We start from the raw sequence: 23,608 nt of genomic DNA on the forward strand, positions 1-23,608 counted from the left end.
CCACCAAACCTAGTAATTCTAAAATAGTAAGTTCTAAAAATGTTAAATAGATTTCACATTTTCTTTTGGCATTTTTACTTATCAATTACTAAGCCTTTTTATCATTTGATAATATTTTTGGTTTTGATGAAGTCAGCTTCTAAAATGGTTTGATTAGAACTTACTCATCTTATATAGCTTAAATACAAGGATGAGAAAATGTAGGTTTACAGTGGCATTATGACATTTTTTTAAGTTAATAAAGTTATTGTAGTCATTATAACCTCCATGTTTTTTTTCATATGAAAAACTGTTAACCTACTTTGTCCACCCCCATATATATAAAATTTTTATTTGTCAAGTATACTTCAATAAAAGTAGAAAAAAGCCCTGGCTGTTGGCTCAGTGGTAGAGCATTGGCCTGGCATGCAGGAGTCCCGGGTTCGATTCCTGGCCAGGGCACATAGGAGAAGCACCCATTTGCTTCTCCACCCCTCCCCCTCTCCTTCCTCTCTGTCTTTCTCTTCCCCTCCCACAGCCGAGGCTCCATTGGGGCAAAGTTGGCTCGGGCGCTGAGGATGGCTCCATGGCCTCTGCCTCAGGTGCTAGAATGGCTCTGGTTGCAACAGAGCAATGCCCCAGATGGGCAGAGCATCACCCCCTGATGGGCATGCCAGGTGGATCCTGGTCGGGCGCATGTGGGAGTCTGTCTGACTGCCTCCCCGTTTCCAACTTCAGAAAAATACAAAAAAAAAAAAAAAGTGGAAAAAAACTTAAAGTGTTATAATTAAGCTTCAACTTGAAATTTTATTTGTGAGAAAATAAGTGAACTCAAAACAAAGTAGAATATGTAGATTTCACTGGTAAAATTTTTGAGGCATTAATTAAAAAGATGCATTCTCAATAATAAGGGTAGATTAAACACTTCTCATTCTTGTTGGATAATTTATGGGTGGTGAGTTCTAAGATTTGAGAGAGAGAGAGCTGTGATTCTAAGTGTTCTCTTCTTTTAGATTTGCTCCTGCTATTGGACTTCACCATGTTCTTTGTTTCCAATGTCACTTAGTTTTGTCAAACCAGCTGCACCAAGGTGGCAGCCAGAAGATGGTTACGCACTGGTGATGGTGAGGTCAGCTACAGCAGGACATAGAGGTTGTGTTTGAAGGCACCTATGGCATTATAGTTTGTTTTTCCTCAAAATTTACATCTTTGTTTTTTAAAGAACAATTTTCAGTGGTTGCCTTGGCCATTAACTTTGAATAAACAGCTCAGCTTATCTGATTATTAAATAATACTCAGAGATTTCTAATAGTGTCATATACATTCTATTATTTTGCTCATTGGAATTAAGTAAAAAGTAATATATGAGAAATATTGCTACTTAGATTACAGCACTTTGAAATATTATCTTTGTTGATTTTCTATTCCCCAACATATTTTTGCTTAAGCAAATTTAAAACATATTTTTCCCTTGAGCTAAGAAATACTATAGCTAAAGGGAATAATTTTATTCTTCCTGTGCCATTTCACAGTTTTTTTCTTATAGACTGAGGGAGAACTCCACTGTTAGGGTTATTTCATTTCATTGTATGGAACACCTTTCACCTACCTGGTACCACTGAGGAGTAATATTCAGTTCACAGAAGCTACCTGGCTGATATGCAGTGTGTAGAAAGACAGGGAGGAGACAGTTATGTCAGTTGATGAATGCTGTCACTTCAGAGTCAAGCAGTTTCATCTCCAGATCCACATCTTCTTTCTGGTTTTTTTTTCATCCTCAACACAAAGATAATCAATAACGTTCAAATGAAAGAAAGGCTGATATTGCTTGATTAAAAAATAGCTATTACATTAGAAAGAAGCTATAGCTCATATTTCTGTGAATATGGATCAGAATTCTCATTCCTGAATGTCGGTACTTTATATGTGCTTGGAGACAGAGTAAGATATCATTTACTACACTCTGGTCACCTCGCCCGCCAGGCAAATGTTGAAAACAGTGAGACCCTACAATCTCCTTCCTGAAGTGTGTAAATAAATGGTCCTGCAGCTCTTCCTGCTCTGCTTTCTCCCCTTACAGAAAGCAGAAGTGAATTACCTGAAGTCTTCTTATCCAGCGCCCTTGAACTTCAGTGATTCCCTCAGAGTTAATGGTGTAAGAACAAAGTCCCATATTACTTTCCCTTTAAAGTTCTGCTTATCTGTACACTGCAAACTGGCAACAAGGAGAGAGACCATGGCCCAGTAGGGGAGACAGAAAGGAGGAATGGGACATAAACAAGTGCAATAGAATGACTAAGCCCTTGTTCTACCCCCATCAGTAGTCTGGGAGAAAAGATGGGGGTTCCATTTAGATATTTGATAAATTTAAACTAGTGCAAATGCTATTGTTCTAGATTATAAAATCTATTTTTGGAGACGCATTGTATGTCTCTCTTGTGATCTTCCTTTGTGGTTAGTTGATTTTTTTTTAGGTTGACATACTTCCTCTTCTCATTTTCTTTTCTTTTTACTATCTTCTATAGGTGTTTTCTTTGTATTTACAATGTGGTTACATGAAATGTTATAAAGTTTTAATAATCTATTTTAAGCTGATAACTTCAATTGCATACAAAAACTATACTTTTAGTCTCCCTACATGTTAAGTTATTGATGTCACAAATTATATATTTTTATATTGTGTATTGATTCATATAGATATATTTTTAAAGCATTTATTATTTTTTTATTAATTTTAATGGGGTGACATTGATAAATCAGGGTACATATATTCAGAGAAAACCTTTTGGTTCACAGCAAAATTGGGAACACACTGAGAATTCTCATATACTCTCTTGTCTTAAATGTGGGTTACCTGCCTCCATATCAACATTGACCACAAGTGGTTCATCTGTTAGCACAACTGATGAACCTACATTGGTTATAATGATTACCCACAGTCCATAGTGTACATTAGAGTCCACTCCAGATGTTGTATATCTATAGATTTGAACAAATATATAATAACATGTACCCATCATTATACTATCATACAGGCATTTTCACTGCTTAAAATTCTCCATGCTCTGCCTATTCATTCCACCATATCTTCCCTGGCCCCTCCTCTAATACCTGGAAACCACTGATCTTTTCACTGTCTCTATAGTTTGCCTTTTCCAGAACATCACTGAGTGGGACTCATGCAGTATGCAGCCTTTCATATTGGATTCATTACATGGTAATATGCCTTTAACCTTCCTCTATGTCTTTTCACGGCATGATATCTCAGTTCTTTTTAGAGCTCAATAATTTTCCATTATCTGTGTGTACCACAGTTTATTTATATATTTACTTACTGAAGTATACATCTTGGTTGCTTCCAAATTTTTGTAATTATGATTAAAACTGATATAAACATCCATGTGCAGGAGCATGCTTGCTGAGTCCATATGGTAAGAGGACGTATGTTTAGCTTGTAAGTAACTGTCACACTGTCTTCAAAGTGGCTGTACCATTTTGCAGTCTCAGTTATCCACAGCAATGAGCAAGAGGTCGAGTTAACGCCACATCGTCACCAGCATTTGTTGTTATCAATTTCAGATTTTGGCCATTCAAATAGGTATGCAGTGCTGTCTCGTTGTTTTAGTCTATATGATAATCTATATTATATTTCCCTGAGATCTAAGGTCCCCTCAAACCTTTTCTGTTACCATGTCTTCTTTGGATTTAATTCCAAATTAGAGGGAGTTGCTGTTTTATCTTGTTCAAGACTTTGTAATCTCTTGTTCCCTCTGGTGTCTGTCTGCAACACTGCAGATTCTCATGGGCAGCTGCAAGCCACCCAGCTCTCCTACATTTTCGGTGGCCCCCAGTCTTCCATTGTACGCTGGGTCCCTCACTGGTCCCTTGGGCGAGACAGAATCCAGTCCCTTGGGCAACCCCCTGAAAAGTCTGACTGCTGGATGTATGGCCAGGTCTTTCCTATCCCTTCCTGGAGAACAGCTGGGAATTAGGAGTTTTCTCCTAATGCAGTGGTCCTGAGCTAGGAAAAGGAACGAATGTGAGGGAAGGAATCAGTAGTGGGATTCAGCTGGTTTGCACAGGCTTGGCAGAACCAATACCTAATTTTTTGTTGAGTTCGGCAAACGAGTTATTAAAATGGTACTTGTAATCAGGGTTCTCTCTAAGGTGGATGCCTGGGCAGCCGCCCAATGTGGAAATTACAAAGTTACATTCCTTATTCTTTTTGAACATTGATCCATGCAACAGTGTATTCTAAGCACCGGGTAGTAATGTTCATTCCATCCATAGGTGAAAAAAATTGCAAGTGAGGATGCCAATCAAGAAGCAATATGGAAATATCTTAAATAACAGTTTTATTGTTTTTTGTCAGGTATTATTTAATATTTTTTATTAATATTTTAAAACTTTTCATGACATAATCTAGTTTTGTGTACTTCTTTTGTTGTTCTTATTTAAGTATCAAATGCATAAAATAATAAACTACCTTTCTGTATATAATTTTTTTATACTTAAAACAGTAATTAGGGCAGAGAACCAGTCATTAAATTATTTGAATTTCACCACTGGAGGAATGCCATGCATTTTCCCATTGGCTTTGATGAGGTTGGCATCACACTCTCCTGAGGAGCATAAGTCACTACACTAGTTTGTGGATTTCTCACAAAGAACACACGTCTATGTACCATTGTTGAGTCAGTGTCTCTGTGACAGGAAGAATGGTCTTCCTCTAGACAGAAGTATAATTACTAAGTGCTACCTGGGCAGAGTACTGTAGGCAGGTGGGAGAGGATGGTGTTCTGCTATTATTACTGTGAAACACTAGTCGATCCAGCTTTATTGCTGTCTGTTCATGCCAGCCAGATTTTTACTCACATCTGTGAATGAGATGAAAGAAACTTGAAAAGCTAAAAGTATTGATGAACTATTATGGTTTCATCTCAAAGTAGAGACACAAGTTTTAGAAGTGAAAACACATTTCTCTTAGAGAATCAACCTGTTTTTATACTCACTAGTTGTGATTAGGTTCTGATGAAGTCAAAGTGAATAGCTTTTCTTTACATTTATTTTATTTTTGAAACCACTTTCAGAGGTCGTGCAAGGTTGTTTTTTGTAAGAAAATAATGAAAATCTACACAGGATAATTAAAGGAATACAGTACTGTATACTTTCATCTTTCAAAAGCAAGACTTGTTAATAATTGCCTGTTTTCCACCTGAAATTGATATAAAAATATTGAATAGAAACTTTAATAAAAATACTAATTGCCTGCTTCTCTCTTTTCAATTCTTAGACCTATTAATAATACATTCACTGTATGATTTTGTCAAAATCAGAAACCAGGAGAATAACATTTCCAGTGAGACCTCAAAGGACACTTAGATTGAAAATTTAAATATATAGGTCACATTAATATTTACATGTTTTCCACAAAATTTTATATTTAACATATCTGCCTCGGTAACATGTAAGTTTTAGTAAGACTTGCACCACACCAGGGAAAATATTTAGAGAGCCAGAAATAATTTAATGTCCTTAGTTATTTAAGATGAATGTATTCAAACACTTGAGAGTTAAGCTCTGAAAAATGCTTTGCCAAATTGTTAAAAAATAAGTGGAATTGAATGTCATTTATTTAGATTTCTATTAACTTAATCATTTAACAAATACTTCTTTTATTATTTAAGACCTTTATTAACAGGTACTTGCAGTTTGTTGACTTTTTTTTAAAAAAAGAATAAGTTGTAAACTTATTACAAATTAAAAATGAGGTTTTAAAAAAATCTCAATTTGACTAGATTTGAAACAGTTTAAAAACCTTTAAAGACATATTGAGAAAAACTAGGCTTTTTATTTTTTTACACGTTTGTCATTACCAAAAAGAGATGTCTTTAAATAAAACTAATAAAAACCCATGCTGTGTAGATAATGCAGATAGTTCTAGTTTTCTGGTCAACTGGCAAAAAGCAGACACTTAGTGTCTTCAGCTCCAATCTTTTGTTCATTTCTTACTGCTGGAACTTCATATTCATTTCTTGTTGGATGAGTAACCCGATGATGGTAGAGAAGGCAAGCCGGCACTTACTCAGCCCTCCCTGCTCAGCCTCAGCAGACGAACTCTCAGCGGGTGGATCACTGCTTTTGTCTCTCTGCCTTTTTGTGGTTTAGGGTTTTCTGGGTGTCAGGGTCGGTAATTGAAGTTGCAGTGATACCGACATTGAGGGGTTGCTAACCTTCCCTCTCATCTCCTTGATTGTCCTTAACTTCTTCATTGTCTTCCTCTCCAAGCTGTGTCTGGGGAGGAGGGCCCCTGGAAATCGTGGTCTGCATCCTAGTTGTAGGAAGCCTCCATCATTTCTCCCTGCTCAGGAAGGCTGGAATACTGCGGTCGAGGCCCACAGGGCCTCTGCAGGTAGTAAGGTGGGAACCATGGCCTGCCCTAAGGGCAGTGCTGGTGATGTTGGGCCTGACCTTGGGGTGCACTCCCCGATCCCTCCCTCTTTCCCCACTCTCGCTATTCTGGTAATTCTGTGTGTCTTGCGAGGAGGACCGCAGCACGTGGACAGCATCTCTACTGGCTGGGGTCCACTGCACGTGTTTCCTGCCTTGCTCTGGAGCTCCACCCGGGCCTGTGCATTTGCTGTCTCGCACCTTTCCTCCAGCAGCAACGTCAGACTCCACTGTCTCTCCGTCAACACTGCAGAGATACCTCCTGGGGCTGTTCTCCGTGGCAGTCTGGTGTACAAGTACATCCTCCTTGGTGTCGTTCCTGTTGAGGAAACCACGCCTATTTCTTACATGGAACAATTTTACTGTTCCCTAAACCTTCATCAGGATAACCCTGACCCCACTGATGGGAGGCTGCTGGGGCCACTGCCGGGGGGCTGGGCTTGGAGTCTGCAGCGCTGAGGGTGGGGGCACAGGGCTGCTGGGTCTCAGCCTGACTGCTCATGGTTTGCGGTGACAGTGACGGAGATGGGGCAGCTGGGGCAGTTGCGGCTCCTTCTGGAGTGTGTGTGAGGGTAACTACTCTGGGGTGGGCTGCTCAGGGCTCCCCCCATCCTATCTCCCTCTCAGCTCCCACTATGGATCAGATTCACAGATATTTTGAATATTGCATAAAGAGATTGTGAAAGCAATTTGATAGATAATTCTATGACTTAGATACAAATAACCATAATAAAGTTCTTTGCAGAATTAGTACCATGGGAAAGATGTTATTATGTTGCAGAAGAAATTCAGAGGCTAGAGTAACATTTCACTGGGGTGAACAAGTGGTTTTCCCCACTACCACCCAGGGAAGAAATCATGCTTATATTATATTGTATCATTAGTGTATGTCAGGGGAGTTCAGAGATAGTGGAAGGAATGAACCAGAAGGTACTTCTTCAATAAAGTAGTTCAGTTTAGGCTGTGTCATGACTTACAGAGTAAGAAAGAAGAGGCACTCAGGCAGACAAAGTAGTATACTATGAGCCACATAAGAGAAAATTATACAACATCTTTTGGAAACAAATTCAGTTTAAGTGCAAATTATGTGTGATTATGCTGGCAAGGTAGATGAGAACCACTTTGTAGAAGTTCTTTACAGATTACTTACTAGAAAATGGGGAGCTAGGGAGGTTTTTGAGCAAAGGAGTAACTGGATTTAATATCCTTTGGGAAAATTAATCTGATAGACATATCTAGGATAGAATGGAGGTAAGACAAACTCATTAGAAATGACACTGTTTGTGGCAGGAGTTGATAAGGACCTAAACTAAAGCGGTAGCAATGAACAGAGAAATGAGCAGATAGATGAAAATATATAATGCAGATAAAATTTTTAAGCCTTGGTAACCAACAGCATATAGATAAGGAAGTAAAAGAGGAAAGAAAAATTTATTTAATTTTCAAACCTGATTAAGGTAGAAAATTTTGCCATTATCGGAAACATTAAAGTCAGAAAAAGGGGCTAGTTTGAAGGGAGAAGATAAGATAATATATGTTAATGTCAATAGGACATTAAAGTGAAGGGAAACACAAGGTAGTTGGAAAAACAAATACAATTGTAGGAAGGTGTTAGGGATTCAGACTAGGAAATCATTCATCAAGAGATAATTGTCAAGGCTTTAGAAGTTAATGAAATACTAAAGGTGGAGGAGATTTGGAGAAAAAGAAGCAAATAAATGCTTTGGAGAATGTTTTTGTTTTGTTTTTATTTAGGGAGCTCAAGATGCAAATGGAGCCAGCTCTGTAGGGAGGAGGAGGAGTCAGAGATAAGCAAAGACTAAAACTGTTTATGTCACAAAACCCCATGTTAACATGGTTTTTAAGATGATAGTTGAGCGATAGTCAAGGACAGAATAATTAAGGCCAGAATCTATATTATAAGGGACAAAAGAACAACTTGGTGGTAAATTGAGAGAGTGAGAAAATTGTTGGTGAAATGAATAAGAACCTAATGATGTAAGAGTAGTACAAGAGTTCACAAAAGGAATGTTTTAAGACAGGGTAGACATATCATTGTGTTGATAAGGATGAATGAGTAGAGAAGGAGGAGCTGAATATTAAAAAAAAGTGGGGAGAAGGGGAGTAAAGGAACAAATATATATTCCACATAGATTAACTGAAAAAAAAGAAGAAAAAAATATTAAATGGTTATATTATGACCTGAAAGAGGTACAGGGAATAAAAGAAATAGGGGTCAAAGTATTATCCTTGAAAGACAAACTTACTGCTGGGATATAAGATGAAAGGATGAAGAGTAAAGATATAAGAAACATTAGATGAAGAGGACAGAAGTTGAGTGAGTTCATTGTGCAGAAAAGAGGAAGCTGTATGGTACACAGTGATGTTCAGGGGCTGAGGCAATGGAAATAGTTCTGTGTAGCCACTACAGACCATCATAAGAGCTCCAGGTGATTTGAATGAAAAGATGGCTAGACACAGGGAAGTTACTTGTTAAGGAGAGTGGACTAGATTAGTATAATGTCACAGTAGTATTTGACACACTTGGCTGGCATACTTGGATGGATTTCATTAAATTTATATTAAGAAAATTATGCAGGAAATTGTGGATCCACATTTATTGAAGAATACAATAACTTCAATTATTAAACAGCTTGGTGGTTTGCAGTGACATTTTTTTTGCCATTGTTCTTTGATGTATCTATTTCTTGGAGAGTTTGTTATAAATTATTATCTTATCAAAGAATGAGGAAAATTAACCATACTAACTCTAGTAAGTCTTTACAGTAAGCAAACCTTTTTAACATTGTTTAACACAATGATTTTTAGAATTCTTTGAGATGAATAATTAGAAATATAATGACTTTGGCCATAACTCCTGAATGTTTCATTATGATTAGAAACCTAAGGGTATTTTTTCTTTAAGTGTATTTGTGCTTAAAGTTCATAAAGATAATGCCCAATAACAAAAGGTAAATTCATTAACTAGGTTTTTTTGTAGAAAATTTTTATTTTTATTTTACTATGGTGTAAGGTATTTTTCCCCACTGAGAAGGAAGAAACAGGGCTCAGAGCCACAAAGTGTGGAATAACAAAAGGCTTTATTGAGTACAGAGTGCACATCCTGCCCGGCGAAGTTCCCTGGCCCCGAGGAAAGATGGAGGCCAAGGAAGTCGCAAGTCGAAACCACGTGGGAGATATTTAAAGGGGTCCCTCTAGGGAAGTTGAGCTAATATGACGTGGTGAAATCTCACTGGCTGGCAGACAGTCGCTTTTTTCCAAACGGTTTCTGGGAAGCCTCTTTTGGCGTGCTTGGTTGTGGGCGGTCCTAGCCAAAGTTTGCAGGTCTGAGTTCCCCACATGACCATCCCCCATTATCCACTGACCTTACATATGGTAAGAATATTTAACGTAAGTTCTACCCCTCTTAACAAATATTTAAGTGCATGATACATTATTGTTGACTGAGGGTACAGTGTTAGACAGGAGATGTCTAGGGCTTCTTCAGCTTGCTAGACTAACACTTCATGCCTGTTGATTATTATCTCCCACTTTTACTGCCCCTAAACCCTGGAAACCACCATTCAGACTTTGATTCTATGAATATGACTACATTAGATACCTCATATAAATGGAATAATGCAGTATTTTTCTCCCTGTAACTGGCTTAAGAAGACATACAAATATTCAATGTCATTGATCATCAGGGAAATGCTAATCACAAGTATAGTCACCTCACATGTGTCAAAATGGCTACTAATAAAAAAAAACAAAAGACAAGTGTTGGAGAGGATATGAAGAAATCAAAACCCTTGCACACTATTAGTGGGAATGCAAAATGATGCAGTTACTATGGGAAAACAGTATGGAGATTCCTCAACAAAATAAAAAATGGAACTACCATATGATCCAGCAACCCAACTCCTAAATATTATATCAAAATAACTGAATTTCAGATGTTGGAGAGATGGAAGCACTCCTATATTTATTGCAGCTCTCACACCCAATCTCATACTAATTAAGTGAGAAGATCTGGGGGTAGAAGCCAAGCATCAATATTTTTTAAACTACACTATGTCATTCCAATGTACAAAACAATTGGGAAACCACTGCCCTGAAATATGATTTAAAGAAATACTGATAAGACTATAAGATGGCGATGGAGTAGGCAGAAGTTACAACTCCCACCTCCTAAAACTAAAGTGGATTACAATTTAACTTAAGAACAATCATCTTGAAAAACCAACTTTGGACTAAACTATAAGAATCTATAACCAAGGATCACTGAAGAAACCACACTGGGACTGGTAGGAAGGGTGGAGATGCGGAAAGGGCTTCACTGCTCCCAGGAGTGAGATCTGGCCCAGAAGGACTCTCATGGCAGGGTGGGTTGTCCAGAGAGTTGTAGGTCCTTAGCCCCAAAACCAGAGCCCCAGCCTAGAGCCCCAGAGACTAGAAGAGGCATATGGACAGTATTTAGCTGAGAGAAGAGCCAGGTTACTGTTTGCAAGAGGGAGACAGAACTCAGACCCAGGCTCTGTCTTAAGGGGATCACACAGAAAACCTTATTCACAGCTACTTACCCAGTGCTCCAGGAGTGGGGAGCCCTGAGAGGACTGGAGTTGTGAGAGGAGAGTGTAGTTTTGGAGTCACAGGGAAAGACACTGTGGGGACAGCAACCATAACTCCTGTGCTGAGTCACTCCCCAAATCTAAAGTGGCCATTTCTCCTGGGAGAAGCAACACTGGCAAAGGGAAGCAATTACCCCACCCACTGGAGGCTCTCCTACTCCAGTCAGAGCAAAGAGTCACTTAGAAGCAGGGGGCACATCAGGGACACAAGTTTTGAGTGCTGAGTCATGCCTATACCACCCCCGCATGCTGCTGAGTACCCATAGAAGGGCAGGCAGGCCAGGTTGTGGCAGTGGTGGGGGTGGTACCCATGACAGCACACTCACAGCAGTGGTGCCCATGCTCAAATGCTTGAGGAGGAGGTGGCGGCAGCAGCAGGCCAGCAGGCAGACCACACCTCAGGAACACAGAGGCTACATCACTGGCCAAGAGTAGATAAAAACCAACCTAGGAGTACAGCTGATATTTACAATGGCACCTGGGACCAGCAGAGGCAATCATAAATTCCTGTAGCTCCAAGCAGGTTGCTAAGAGCCAGTCACAGGCAGTGACCCCCACTGGTCTGCGCCAGGTTCCAGCCAGGGAGGTCCAGGGCTGCCATATCCAATGACCAGATACTGAGAGCATTAGCTGAGTACCTAACAACCCTTGTTAGAGTGGTATCCTAAAGAAGGGCTCCTCATACCTGTCCCAGTGAAGGCATAGAAAATGCCAACACAAATAGCAATAAAAACAGTAGCAGCAGATAAGTAGCCCACAGAAAACTAAAAACAACAGCTGATGCCAACCCTAGAAAATCTAAAAACAATGCAACTGGAAGCTGGAGGCAGACAACATCAACCCTATACTCAGCTAGCTACACAAACAGCACACCCAAAGGAGGAATCTATACACAGTCAAAATGGGAAGACAGAGAAATGCAATCCAAATAAATCAAAAAGAGAAATCTCTAGAGAAAGAACTGAATGAGATGGATATAACCAAGATACCGATGCAAAGTTTAAAATAATGATTGGTAGGATGCTCAAGGATCTTAGAGAAACAATGGATGGAAATAATAAACACCTAAATAAATAGATAGCAAGCATCAAAAAGGACATTGAAATCATAAAAAAGAATCAGTCAGAAATGACAAATACAATATCAGAAATGAAGACTACACTAGAAGGAATTTACAGCAGGCTGGATAAAGCAGAGGATTGAATCAGTGATTTAGAGGAAAAGATAAACAAAAGCATGGAAGCAGAACAGCAAAAATAAAAGAGGCTCAAAAAGTATGAGGAAACTCTAAGAGAACTCTGTGACAACATTAAGAGAAACAACATCTGAATCATAGGGGTTCCTGAAGGAGAAGAAAAGGACAAGAGATGGAGAACCTGATTGAAGAAATCATAGCTGAAAACCTCCCTAAATTGATGAAGAAAAAAGACAAACAAGTTCAAGAAGGACAAAGTCCCATTAAGAGGAACACAAAGAGACTTACACCACGATACATCATAATTAAAATACCAAAGTTGAGTGTTAAAGAAAGAATACTAAAAGCTGCAAGAAAAAGGAGTCAATCACCTACAAAGAAGCCCATATAAGGAAGACATCCGATTTCTCAACAGAATCACTTGAGGCCAAAAGGGATTGGCAAGAAATATTCAAAGTAATGCAAAAGCAAGAACCTACAACCAAGACTTCTTTATCCAGCAAGGCTATCATTTAAAATTGAAGGAGAAATAAAATGCTTCCCAGACAAAAAAAAAAAAAAGTCAGGGAATTCTTTATAGCCAAACCAATGCTGCAAGAAATGTTAAGGGGCCTGTTGTAAACAAAACAAAGAGAAAAATATCTAGAAAAAGAAAAATATAGATTTAAAAAATAAAATGACAATAAACAACTACATATCAACAATAACCTTAAAGGTAAATGGTTTAACTGATCCAATTAAAAGACATAGGGTAGTTGCATAGATAAGAAAGCAGGACCTGTACATATCCTGTCTACAAGAGATACACCTCAAAATGAAAGATACACATAGACTAAAAGTGAATGGGTGGAAAACAGTATTTCATGCTAATGGCAATGAAAAAAAAACTGGGGCACCAATACTTATATCTGATAAAATAGACTTTAAAACAAAGGCTATAGTAAGGGATAAAGAAGGTCACTACATAATAATAAAGGGAGCAATCCAACAGGAAGACATAACCATAATAAATATCTATGCTCCTAATATAAGAGCACTTCAATATATAGAGCAGATTTTGATGAACATAAAGGGCAAGATCAACAGCAATACTATAATAGTAGGGGATTTAACTACCCTACTAATATCAATGAATAGATCCTCAAGAAAGAAAATTAACAGAGAAAAGGCAGACTTAAAGGACACACTAGATCAATGAGATTTAATAGATATCTTCAGAACCTTTCACCCCAAAACAGCAGAATATACATTCTTTTCAAGTGCTTATGGTACATTCTCTAGAATAGACCACATATTAGGAAACAAAATGAGTCTCAATAAATTTAAGAAGATTAAAATCATATCAAGCACCTTCTCTGATAACAATGGCATGAAACTAGAAATCAACTACAATAGAAAAACTGAAAAACATTAAAACACTTGGAGACTAAATAGCATGTTATTAAATAATGAATGGGTTAACAATGAGATCAAGGAAGAAATAAAAAATATCCTTGAAACAAATGAAAATCAGCATAAAACAACTGAAAAATATGGGACACAGCAAAAGCAGTCCTGAGACGGAAGTTCATAGCATTATAAGCATACCTTAAGAAGCTAGAAAAAGCTCAAATAAACAACTGGACTCTGCATCTAAAAGAACTAGAAAAAGAACAGCAAATAAAGCCCAGAAGAAGTAGAAGGAAGGAAATAATAAAGATCAGAGCAGAGATAAATGATATAGAGGCAAAAAAAAAATACAGAAGGTCAATGAAACCAAGAACTAGTTCTTTGAAAAGCTAAACAAGATAGATGAACCTTTAACCAGACTCACCAAGAAAAAAAGAGAGAGGACTCAAATAAAATTAGAAATGAGAGCGGAGAAATAACAACTAACACAGCATAAATACAAAGGATTGTAAGAAAATACTATGAAGAACTGTTTGCAAAAAATATTAGACAGCCTAGATCAGGGGTCCCCAAACTACGGCCCCCGCCGCACTTCTGGAAGGGGCACCTCTTTCATTGGTGGTCAGTTAGAGGAGCATAGTTCCCATTGAAATACTGTTCAGTTTGTTGATTTAAATTTACTTGTTCTTTATCTTAAATATTGTATTTGTTCCCGTTTTGTTTTTTTTTTACTTTAAAATAAGATATGTGCAGTGTGCATAGGGATTTGTTCATAGTTTTTTTTTTTTTATAGTCTGGCCCTCCAACAGTCTGAAGGACAGTGAACTGGCCACCTATGTAAAAAGTTTGGGGACCCCTGGCCTAGATGAAATGGACAAATTCCTTGAAACATATGATGTTTTAAAAATCAATCCGGAAGAATCAGGAAACCTAAACAGACTGATTACAACAAATGAGATTGAAACAGTTATCAAGGGAGATGACGTCAGAGTAATAGCGGGGTAGGAAGCGATACCGATAAATCTCCCCCAAAACTCAACAAGATCTTCAACCAGAAACAGAAAAACCTATACTTGGAGCTTCCAGATGCTTCGCAATACACCCAAAGGTATGATTGAGTGAAAAATTGGCTAAATATATAACCAAACCCCGAAGGAAATAGGGAGTAAGAAATGCTCCGCCTTCCTCACTAACCTAAACAGGGCGGCTTTCTCTGGTAACTGTGAATATAGAAACTGAGGCGGGCAAAGGGGGTGAATACAAACGGCCGAACCAGGCCGTGGCACGGAGATCCAAGCCGAGGAAGATCTGATCCTGTGGCAACCCGGGCAATACAAGCTAACACTCGCGCCAAACCCAAACAAAGAAAGACAAGCGGCGCGGCCATTTTACCCGGTCTCCTGGTTGGTGCGCAGTTAGTGGGCGAGAGATTTCTTCCTAGGCCCCGGGAGTCAGTGCCCGTGTTGCCCCACGGAGAGGCAGGGTCAGAGGCCTTTCTGTGGGCCGAGGGCAGAGTCTCTGGGCAGCCCCAGCGCCCTGGGAAAGCCACGCACGGGAGGGAGTGAGAACTAATTCCAATGGTGGAGATTTTCCTTGCCGAGGGTGTTTCACTCAGAGGGAAAGCGGCCGGCCTCATATCCTGGTTTGCGCGCGCAGATAAGGAGTGAGCGATTCCTCCGAGTGCCTTGGCAGTGCGCGCCCGTGTCATTGCACAGAGGAGCAGAGTCAGGGGCCTTTGTGTGGGCCAAAGCGGAATCTCGGGCCGCCCCAGTGCCTTGCAAAAGCCGCGCACGGGGACGGAGCGAGACTCAATTCCAACACTGCAACTTTTCCCTGCGGTCGGGGGTTTCACTCAGAGCGTGAGACTGCTGGCCGGATATCCTGGTCTGTGCGCGCAGCCAGTGAATGAGAGTTTTCTCCAAGTGCCCCGGAAGTGGGCACCCGCTTGTGTTACCGGACAGAGTGGCAGAGCCAGAGGTCTGTGAGTGGGTGGAAAGCCCGCCTGATTATGCTAGCAGCTCTGACTGACTGAGCCTTACCCAGAGCCCTGTGCTGAGTGGAAATAGAGTGGGGAGTTGCCAGCTCTTTGAGCCTCTTACTATCCAGGCAGAGGCAGCAGCAACCCCATAGCTGGATTATCAGGCTACTAATTGAGGAAGGAAAGACTAGGAGAAAGGTTCTAGGAACACGGACTCTCTCACTGTCGGAGCCTATAAATGCTAATAGCCTAGACTGCCAACGAGACTAAAGCACAATACATGACATTGCCATAGAGACTTATCAACTGCAAACCTCCACCTGAGCGTGGCAAAGGGGCAAAACCCGGGGTACAGAGTCACCGACCAGGAAGAGGGAGAAAAAGAAAAAGCAAGAAGATAACCTCTCAAAATCAAGAATAATCTGCAGACTTTATAACCTATCCCATTTTATTATATTTGTTCGTTTGTTTCTCTTATCTTCATTCTTGATACTTTTTTTTTTCCTCCTCCAATTTGGCCGATTAACTCTCTACCGGTCTTCCTCTCTCCTCTCCTTGAACTACACTACCCATAAGTGTTACATCTCCCATTATCTTTTCTCTTCTCTTCCTTTCACTCTATGAGGGTTGCACTCCAAAACCCTTAACTCTCTCTCTCTCTCTCTCCTTTCTTTTTTCTTCTTTTAGTGGTTCCCTCTTTTTTTTCTCTCTCTCTCTCTCTTTCTTTTCTCCCTCTATATTAGTTTCTTCCTTTTTCCTTTACATCTCCTCTCATTCAAACCTCAATAACAAACAAATTATCTTATCTGGGACTCAAACTTATGTTTGTGGCATTTTGGGGGGTTTTTACTTCACCTTTTTAACTCACTAGCAGTGCTCCCATCCCTGGCTCTCCATATTATCTAGTTCTTGTTCCACTAAATACAATAGTAATTTTTTAATTTGTCCCCCCATTTTTCCGTTTTCCTCTTAATCCTCTCATCATAACTCTTAGACAACCAACACCTAAAAGCAAATCATTTTATTCTTGACCCAAATTTTTTCCTTATTTGCTTTTTGTGGGTCCATACGCTCTTTTTTTTCTTTTTTCTTTCTTTTTTTTTTTTTTTTTTGCCCCTTTATTACTTTTCCCAAATTCAGGCCCTCCATCACAGGCATTGTTTGTTATAATTCACAGTCCACCACAAGATTTTATCAAGAAAGAGGGGAGAGGAGAGGAGAGGAAAAAAGGAGGGGGGGAATAATTTCCTTTTTTTTTAAATTTTTATTTTATTTTATTTTTCTTTATTTCATTATTAATTTTTTTTTTTAAAAAACAACTCTTTTCGATTTTTTTTTATTATTTTTTTAAACTTTTTATTCTTTATTAAATCTCATTAATACTATCAACAAAACCACCCTCAGATGCCATTAAGGAAGAGAAAATCGAATATCATGGATACAAAAGAAAGAGAGGTAACACAGCTAGATGAGGAAAAATCTATGGAGAAAAAATTTAATATATTGGAAACCTTGGAGCTAAATGACAGAGAATTCAAGATAGAAATCCTAAAAATCCTCCGAGATATAAAAGAAAACACAGAAAGGCAATTTAGGGAGCTCAGAAAACAACTCAATGAACACAAAGAATATATGTCCAAGGAAATTGAAACTATAAAAACAAATCAAACAGAGATGAAAAACTCAATTCACGAGCTGAAAAACGAAGTAACAAGCTTAGCTAATAGAACAGGTTAGATAGAAGAGAGGATTAGTGAAATAGAAGACAAGCAACTTGAGGCACAACAGAGAGAAGAAGAAAGAGACTCAAAAATTAAAAAAAATGAGATAGCCCTACAAGAATTATCTGACTCCATCAAAAAGAATAACATAAGAATAATAGATATATCAGAGGGAGAAGAGAGAGAAAATGGAATGGAGAACATACTCAAACAAATAATAGATGAGAACTTCCCAAGCCTGTGGAAAGAACTAAAGCCTCAAGTTCAAGAAGCAAACAGAACTCCAAGTTTTCTTAACCCCAACAAACCTACTCCAAGGCATATCATAATGAAATTGACACAAACCAACAGCAAAGAAAAAATTCTCAAGGCAGCCAGGGAAAAGAAGAATACAACATATAAAGGAAGGCCCATTAGATTATCATCAGATTTCTCAGCAGAAACTCTACAAGCTAGAAGAGAGTGGACCCCAATATTTAAAGTCCTGAAAGAGAGGAACTTTCAGCCACGAATACTATACCCATCAAAGCTATCCTTCAAATATGAAGGAGAAATAAAAACATTCACAGATACAGAAAAGATGAGGGAATTTATCATCAGAAAACCCCCACTCCAGGAATTACTAAAGGGGGTTCTCCAATCAGATACAAAGAACAAAAAAAAAACAGAGCCACAAGTAAAAGCTCCAAGAAGAACACAATAAAACCAAATTTAAACTGTGACAACAACAAAAAGAAAGAGGGGGAGAAGATGGAGATTAACAGTAGCAAAGGACGATGGAGTGCGAAAGTACTCACAAAATAGTTCGCTACAATGAACAGGGTAGGGACCCTTTTCATTATTCAAAGGTAACCACCATTGAAAAAACCACCACAGAAGCACATGAGATAAAAAAGATAGCAACAGTGGAAAGATGTATGGAATACAACCAAATAAAAACAAAAGATAGAAAAACAAAAGAGAAGGATCAAACAAGACACAAAACTAACAGAAAGCAAGATATAAAATGGCAATAGGGAACTCACAAGTATCAATAATTACACTAAATGTAAACGGATTAAACTCACCAATAAAAAGGCACAGAGTAGCAGAATGGATTTAAAAAGAAAATCCAACTGTATGCTGCCTACAGGAAACTCATCTAAGTAACAAGGATAAAAACAAATTCAAAGTGAAAGGCTGGAAAACAATACTCCAAGCAAATAACATCCAAAAAAAAGCAGGTGTAGCAATACTCATATCGGATAATGCTGACTACAAGACAGGAAAAGTACTCAGAGACAAAAATGGCCATTTCATAATGGCTAAGGGGACACTGAATCAAGAAGACATAACAAATCTTAATATATATGCACCAAACCAAGGAGCACCAAAATATATAAGACAGCTACTTATTGATCTTAAAACAAAAACTGACAAAAATACAATCATACTTGGAGACCTCAATACACCGCTGACGGCTCTAGATCGGTCATCCAAACAGAGAATCAACAAAGACATAGTGGCCTTAAACAAAACACTAGAGCACCTGGATATGATAGACATCTACAGGACATTTCATCCCAAAGTGACTGAGTATACATTTTTCTCCAGTGTACATGGATCATTCTCAAGAATTGACCATATGTTGGGCCACAAAAACAACATCAGCAAATTCAGAAAAATTGAAGTTGTACCAAGCATATTTTCTGATCATAAAGCCTTGAAACTAGAATTCAACTGCAAAAAAGAGGAAAAAAATCCCAAAAAAATGTGGAAACTAAACAACATACTTTTAAAAAATGAATGGGTCAAAGAAGAAATAAGTGCAGAGATCAAAAGATATATACAGACTAATGAAAATGACAATACGACATATCAGAATCTATGGGATGCAGCAAAAGCAGTGATAAGAGGGAAGTTCATATCACTTCAGGCATATATGAACAAACAAGAGAGAGCCCAAGTGAACCACTTAACTTCACACCTTAAGGAACTAGAAAAAGAAGAACAAAGACAACCCAAAACCAGCCGAAGAAAGGAGATAATAAAAATCAGAGCAGAAATAAATGAATTAGAGAACAGAAAAACTATAGAAAAAATTAATAGAACAAGGAGCTGGTTCTTTGAAAAGATTAACAAAATTGACAAACCCTTGGCAAGACTTACCAAGGAAAAAAGAGAAAGAACTCATATAAACAAAATCCAAAATGAAAGAGGAGAAATCACCACGGACACCGTAGATATACAAAGAATTATTGTAGAATACTATGAAAAACTTTATGCTACTAAATTCAACAACCTAGAAGAAATGGATAAATTCCTAGAAAAATACAACCTTCCTAGACTGAGTCAAGAAGAAGCAGAAAGCCTAAACAGACCTATCAGTAGAGAAGAAATAGAAAAAACCATTAAAAACCTCCCCAAAAATAAAAGTCCAGGCCCTGACGGCTATACCAGCGAATTTTATCAAACATTCAAAGAAGACTTGGTTCCTATTCTACTCAAAGTCTTCCAAAAAATTGAAGAAGAAGCAATACTTCCAAACACATTTTACGAAGCCAACATAACCCTCATACCAAAACCAGGCAAGGATGGCACAAAAAAAGAAAACTACAGACCAATATCTCTAATGAATACAGATGCTAAAATACTAAACAAAATACTAGCAAATCGAATACAACAACATATTAAAAAAATAATACATCATGATCAAGTGGGATTCATCCCAGAATCTCAAGGATGGTTCAACATACGTAAAACGGTTAATGTAATACACCATATCAACAAAACAAAGAACAAAAACCACATGATCTTATCAATAGACGCAGAAAAGGCTTTCGATAAAATACAACACAATTTTATGTTTAAGACTCTCAACAAAATGGGTATAGAAGGAAAATATCTCAACATGATAAAGGCCATATATGATAAACCATCAGCTAACATCATATTAAATGGCACTAAACTGAAGGCTTTCCCCCTTAAATCAGGAACAAGACAGGATTGTCCACTCTCTCCACTCTTATTTAATGTGGTACTAGAGGTTCTAGCCAGAGCAATCAGACAAGACAAAGAAATAAAAGGCATCCATATCGGAAAAGAAGAAGTAAAGGTATCACTTTTTGCAGATGATATGATACTATACATCGAAAACCCCAAAGAATCCACAAAAAGACTACTAGAAACAATAAGCCAATACAGTAAGGTCGCAGGATACAAAATTAACATACAGAAGTCAATAGCCTTTCTATATGCCAACAATGAAACAATTGAGAATGAACTCAAAAGAACAATCCCCTTCACGATTGCAACAAAAAAAATAAAATACTTAGGAATAAACATAACAAAGAATGTAAAGGACTTATATAATGAAAACTATAAACCATTGTTAAGGGAAATCAAAAAAGATATAATGAGATGGAAGAATATACCTTGTTCTTGGCTAGGAAGAATAAATATAATCAAGATGGCTATATTACCCAAAGCAATATACAAATTTAATGCAATTCCCATCAAACTTCCAATGACATTTTTTAAAGAAATAGAGCAAAAAATCATCAGATTTATATGGAACTATAAAAAACCCCGAATAGCCAAAGCAATCCTAAAGAAAAAGAATGAAGCTGGGGGCATTTCAATACCTGACTTCAAACTCTATTATAGGGCCACGACAATCAAAACAGCATGGTATTGGCAGAAAAATAGACACTCAGACCAATGGAACAGAATAGAAAGTCCAGAAATAAAACCACATATATATAGTCAAATAATTTTTGATAAAGGGGCCAACAACACACAATGGAGAAAAGAAAGCCTCTTCAATAAATGGTGCTGGGAAAACTGGAAAGCCACATGCAAAAGAATGAAACTGGACTACAGTCTCTCCCCCTGTACAAAAATTAACTCAAAATGGATCAAAGATCTAAACATAAGACCTGAAACAATTAAGTACATAGAAGAAGACATAGGTACTCAACTCAGGGACCTGGGTTTTAAAGAGCATTTTATGAATTTGACTCCAATGGCAAGAGAAGTGAAGGCAAAAATTAATGAATGGGACTACATCAGACTAAGAAGTTTTTGCTCAGCAAGAGAAACTGATAACAAAATAAACAGAAAGCCAACTAAATGGGAAATGATTTTTTCAAACGACAGCTCAGATAAGGGCCTAATATCCAAAATATACAAAGAACTCATAAAACTCAACAACAAACAAACAAACAATCCAATAAAAAAATGGGAAGAGGATATGAATAGACACTTCTCCCAGGAAGAAATACAAATGGCCAACAGATATATGAAAAGATGCTCATCTTCTTTAGCTATTAGAGAAATGCAAATCAAAACGGCAATGAGATACCACCTCACACCTGTTCGATTAGCTGTTATTAGCAAGTCAGGTAACAGCAAATGTTGGAGAGGCTGTGGAGAAAAAGGAACCCTCATACACTGTTGGTGGGAATGTAAAGTAGTACAACCATTATGGAAGAAAGTATGGTGGTTCCTCAAAAAACTGAAAATAGAACTACCTTATGACCCAGCAATCCCTCTACTGGGTATATATCCCCAAAACTCAGAAACATTGATACGTAAAGACACATGCAGCCCCATGTTCATTGCAGCATTGTTCACAGTGGCCAGGACATGGAAACAACCAAAAAGCCCATCAATAGATGACTGGATAAAGAAGATGTGGCACATATACACTATGGAATACTACTCAGCCATAAGAAATGATGACATCGGAACATTTACAGCAAAATGGTGGGATCTTGATAACATGATACGAAGCGAAATAAGTAAATCAGAAAAAAACAGGAACTGTATTATTCCATACGTAGGTGGGACATAATAGTGAAACTAAGAGACATTTATAAGAGTGTGGTGGTTACGGGGGGGAGGGGGGAATGGGAGAGGGATAGGGGGTGGGGAGGGGCACAAAGAAAACAAGATAGAAGGTGACAGAGGACAATCTGACTTTGGGTGGTGGGTATGCAACATAATTGAACGACAAGATAACCTGGACTTGTTATCTTTGAATATATGTATCCTGATTTATTGATGTCACCCCATTAAAAAAATAAAATTATATATAAAAAAAAAAAAAAGAAACAGTTATCAAAAAACTTCCAACAAACAAAAGTCCTGGGCCAGATGGCTTCACAGGCAAATTCTACCAAATATTCAAAGAAGAACTAACTCCTATCTTACTCAAGCTATTTCCAAAAATTCAAGAGGAGGGAAGATTTCCAATTTCCTTTTATGAGGCGATCATAATCCTCATCCAGAAGTAGGCAAAGATACTACAAAGAAAGAAAACTCTAGGCCAATATCCCTGATGAACTAAGATGCTAAAATTCTCAACAAAATATTAGCAAATCAGATCCAGCAATACATAAAAAAATCATACATCATGATCAAGTGGGATTTATTCTGGGGAGGCAAGGATAGTACAATATTCATAAGCCAATCAATGTGATTCATCACATAAACAAAGGAAGGAAAAAACCACATGATAATTTCAGTAGATGCAGAAAAAGCATTTGATAAAATCTAGCACCCATTCCTGATTAAAACTCTCAGCAAAGTGGGAATACAGGGAACATACCTCAACATGATAAAGGCCATCTATGAAAAACCCACAGCCAACATCATAATTAATGGGCAAAAATTAAAAGCAATCCCCCTAAGATCAGGAACAAGACAGGGGTGCCCCTTTTACCACTCTTATTCAGCATAGTACTGGAAGTCCTAGCTGATGAACATAAAGGGCAAGATCAACAGCAATACTATAATAGTAGGGGATTTAACTACCCTACTAATATCAATGAATAGATCCTCAAGAAAAAAAATTAACAGAGAAAAGGCAGACTTAAAGGACAGTAATCAGACAAGAGGAAGAAATAAAAGGCATCCAAATTGGAAAAGAAGAGTAAAACTATCATTATTTTCAGATGATATACTGTATATAGAAAAACCTATTGTACCTGATAAATGAATTCAGCAAGGTGGCAGGATATAAAAATAATATTCAGAAATCAGAGGCATTTTCATACACCAAAAATGATCTCTCTGAAAGAGAAATTGACATTCCCCTTCACTATTGCAATAAGTAAAATAAAGTACTTAGGAGTACATTTAACCGAGAAGATAAAGGACTTGTACTTGGAAAATTATAAAACATTGATAAAAAAAATCAAGGAAGATACAAACAAGTGGAAGCAAATACCGTGTTCATGGATAGGAAGAATAAACATCATTAAAATGTGTATATTACCCAAAG

The sequence above is a fragment of the Saccopteryx leptura genome, chromosome 2, assembly GCF_036850995.1.
Source record: "Saccopteryx leptura isolate mSacLep1 chromosome 2, mSacLep1_pri_phased_curated, whole genome shotgun sequence".
In the NCBI taxonomy this organism is placed as follows: Eukaryota; Metazoa; Chordata; class Mammalia; order Chiroptera; family Emballonuridae; genus Saccopteryx; species Saccopteryx leptura.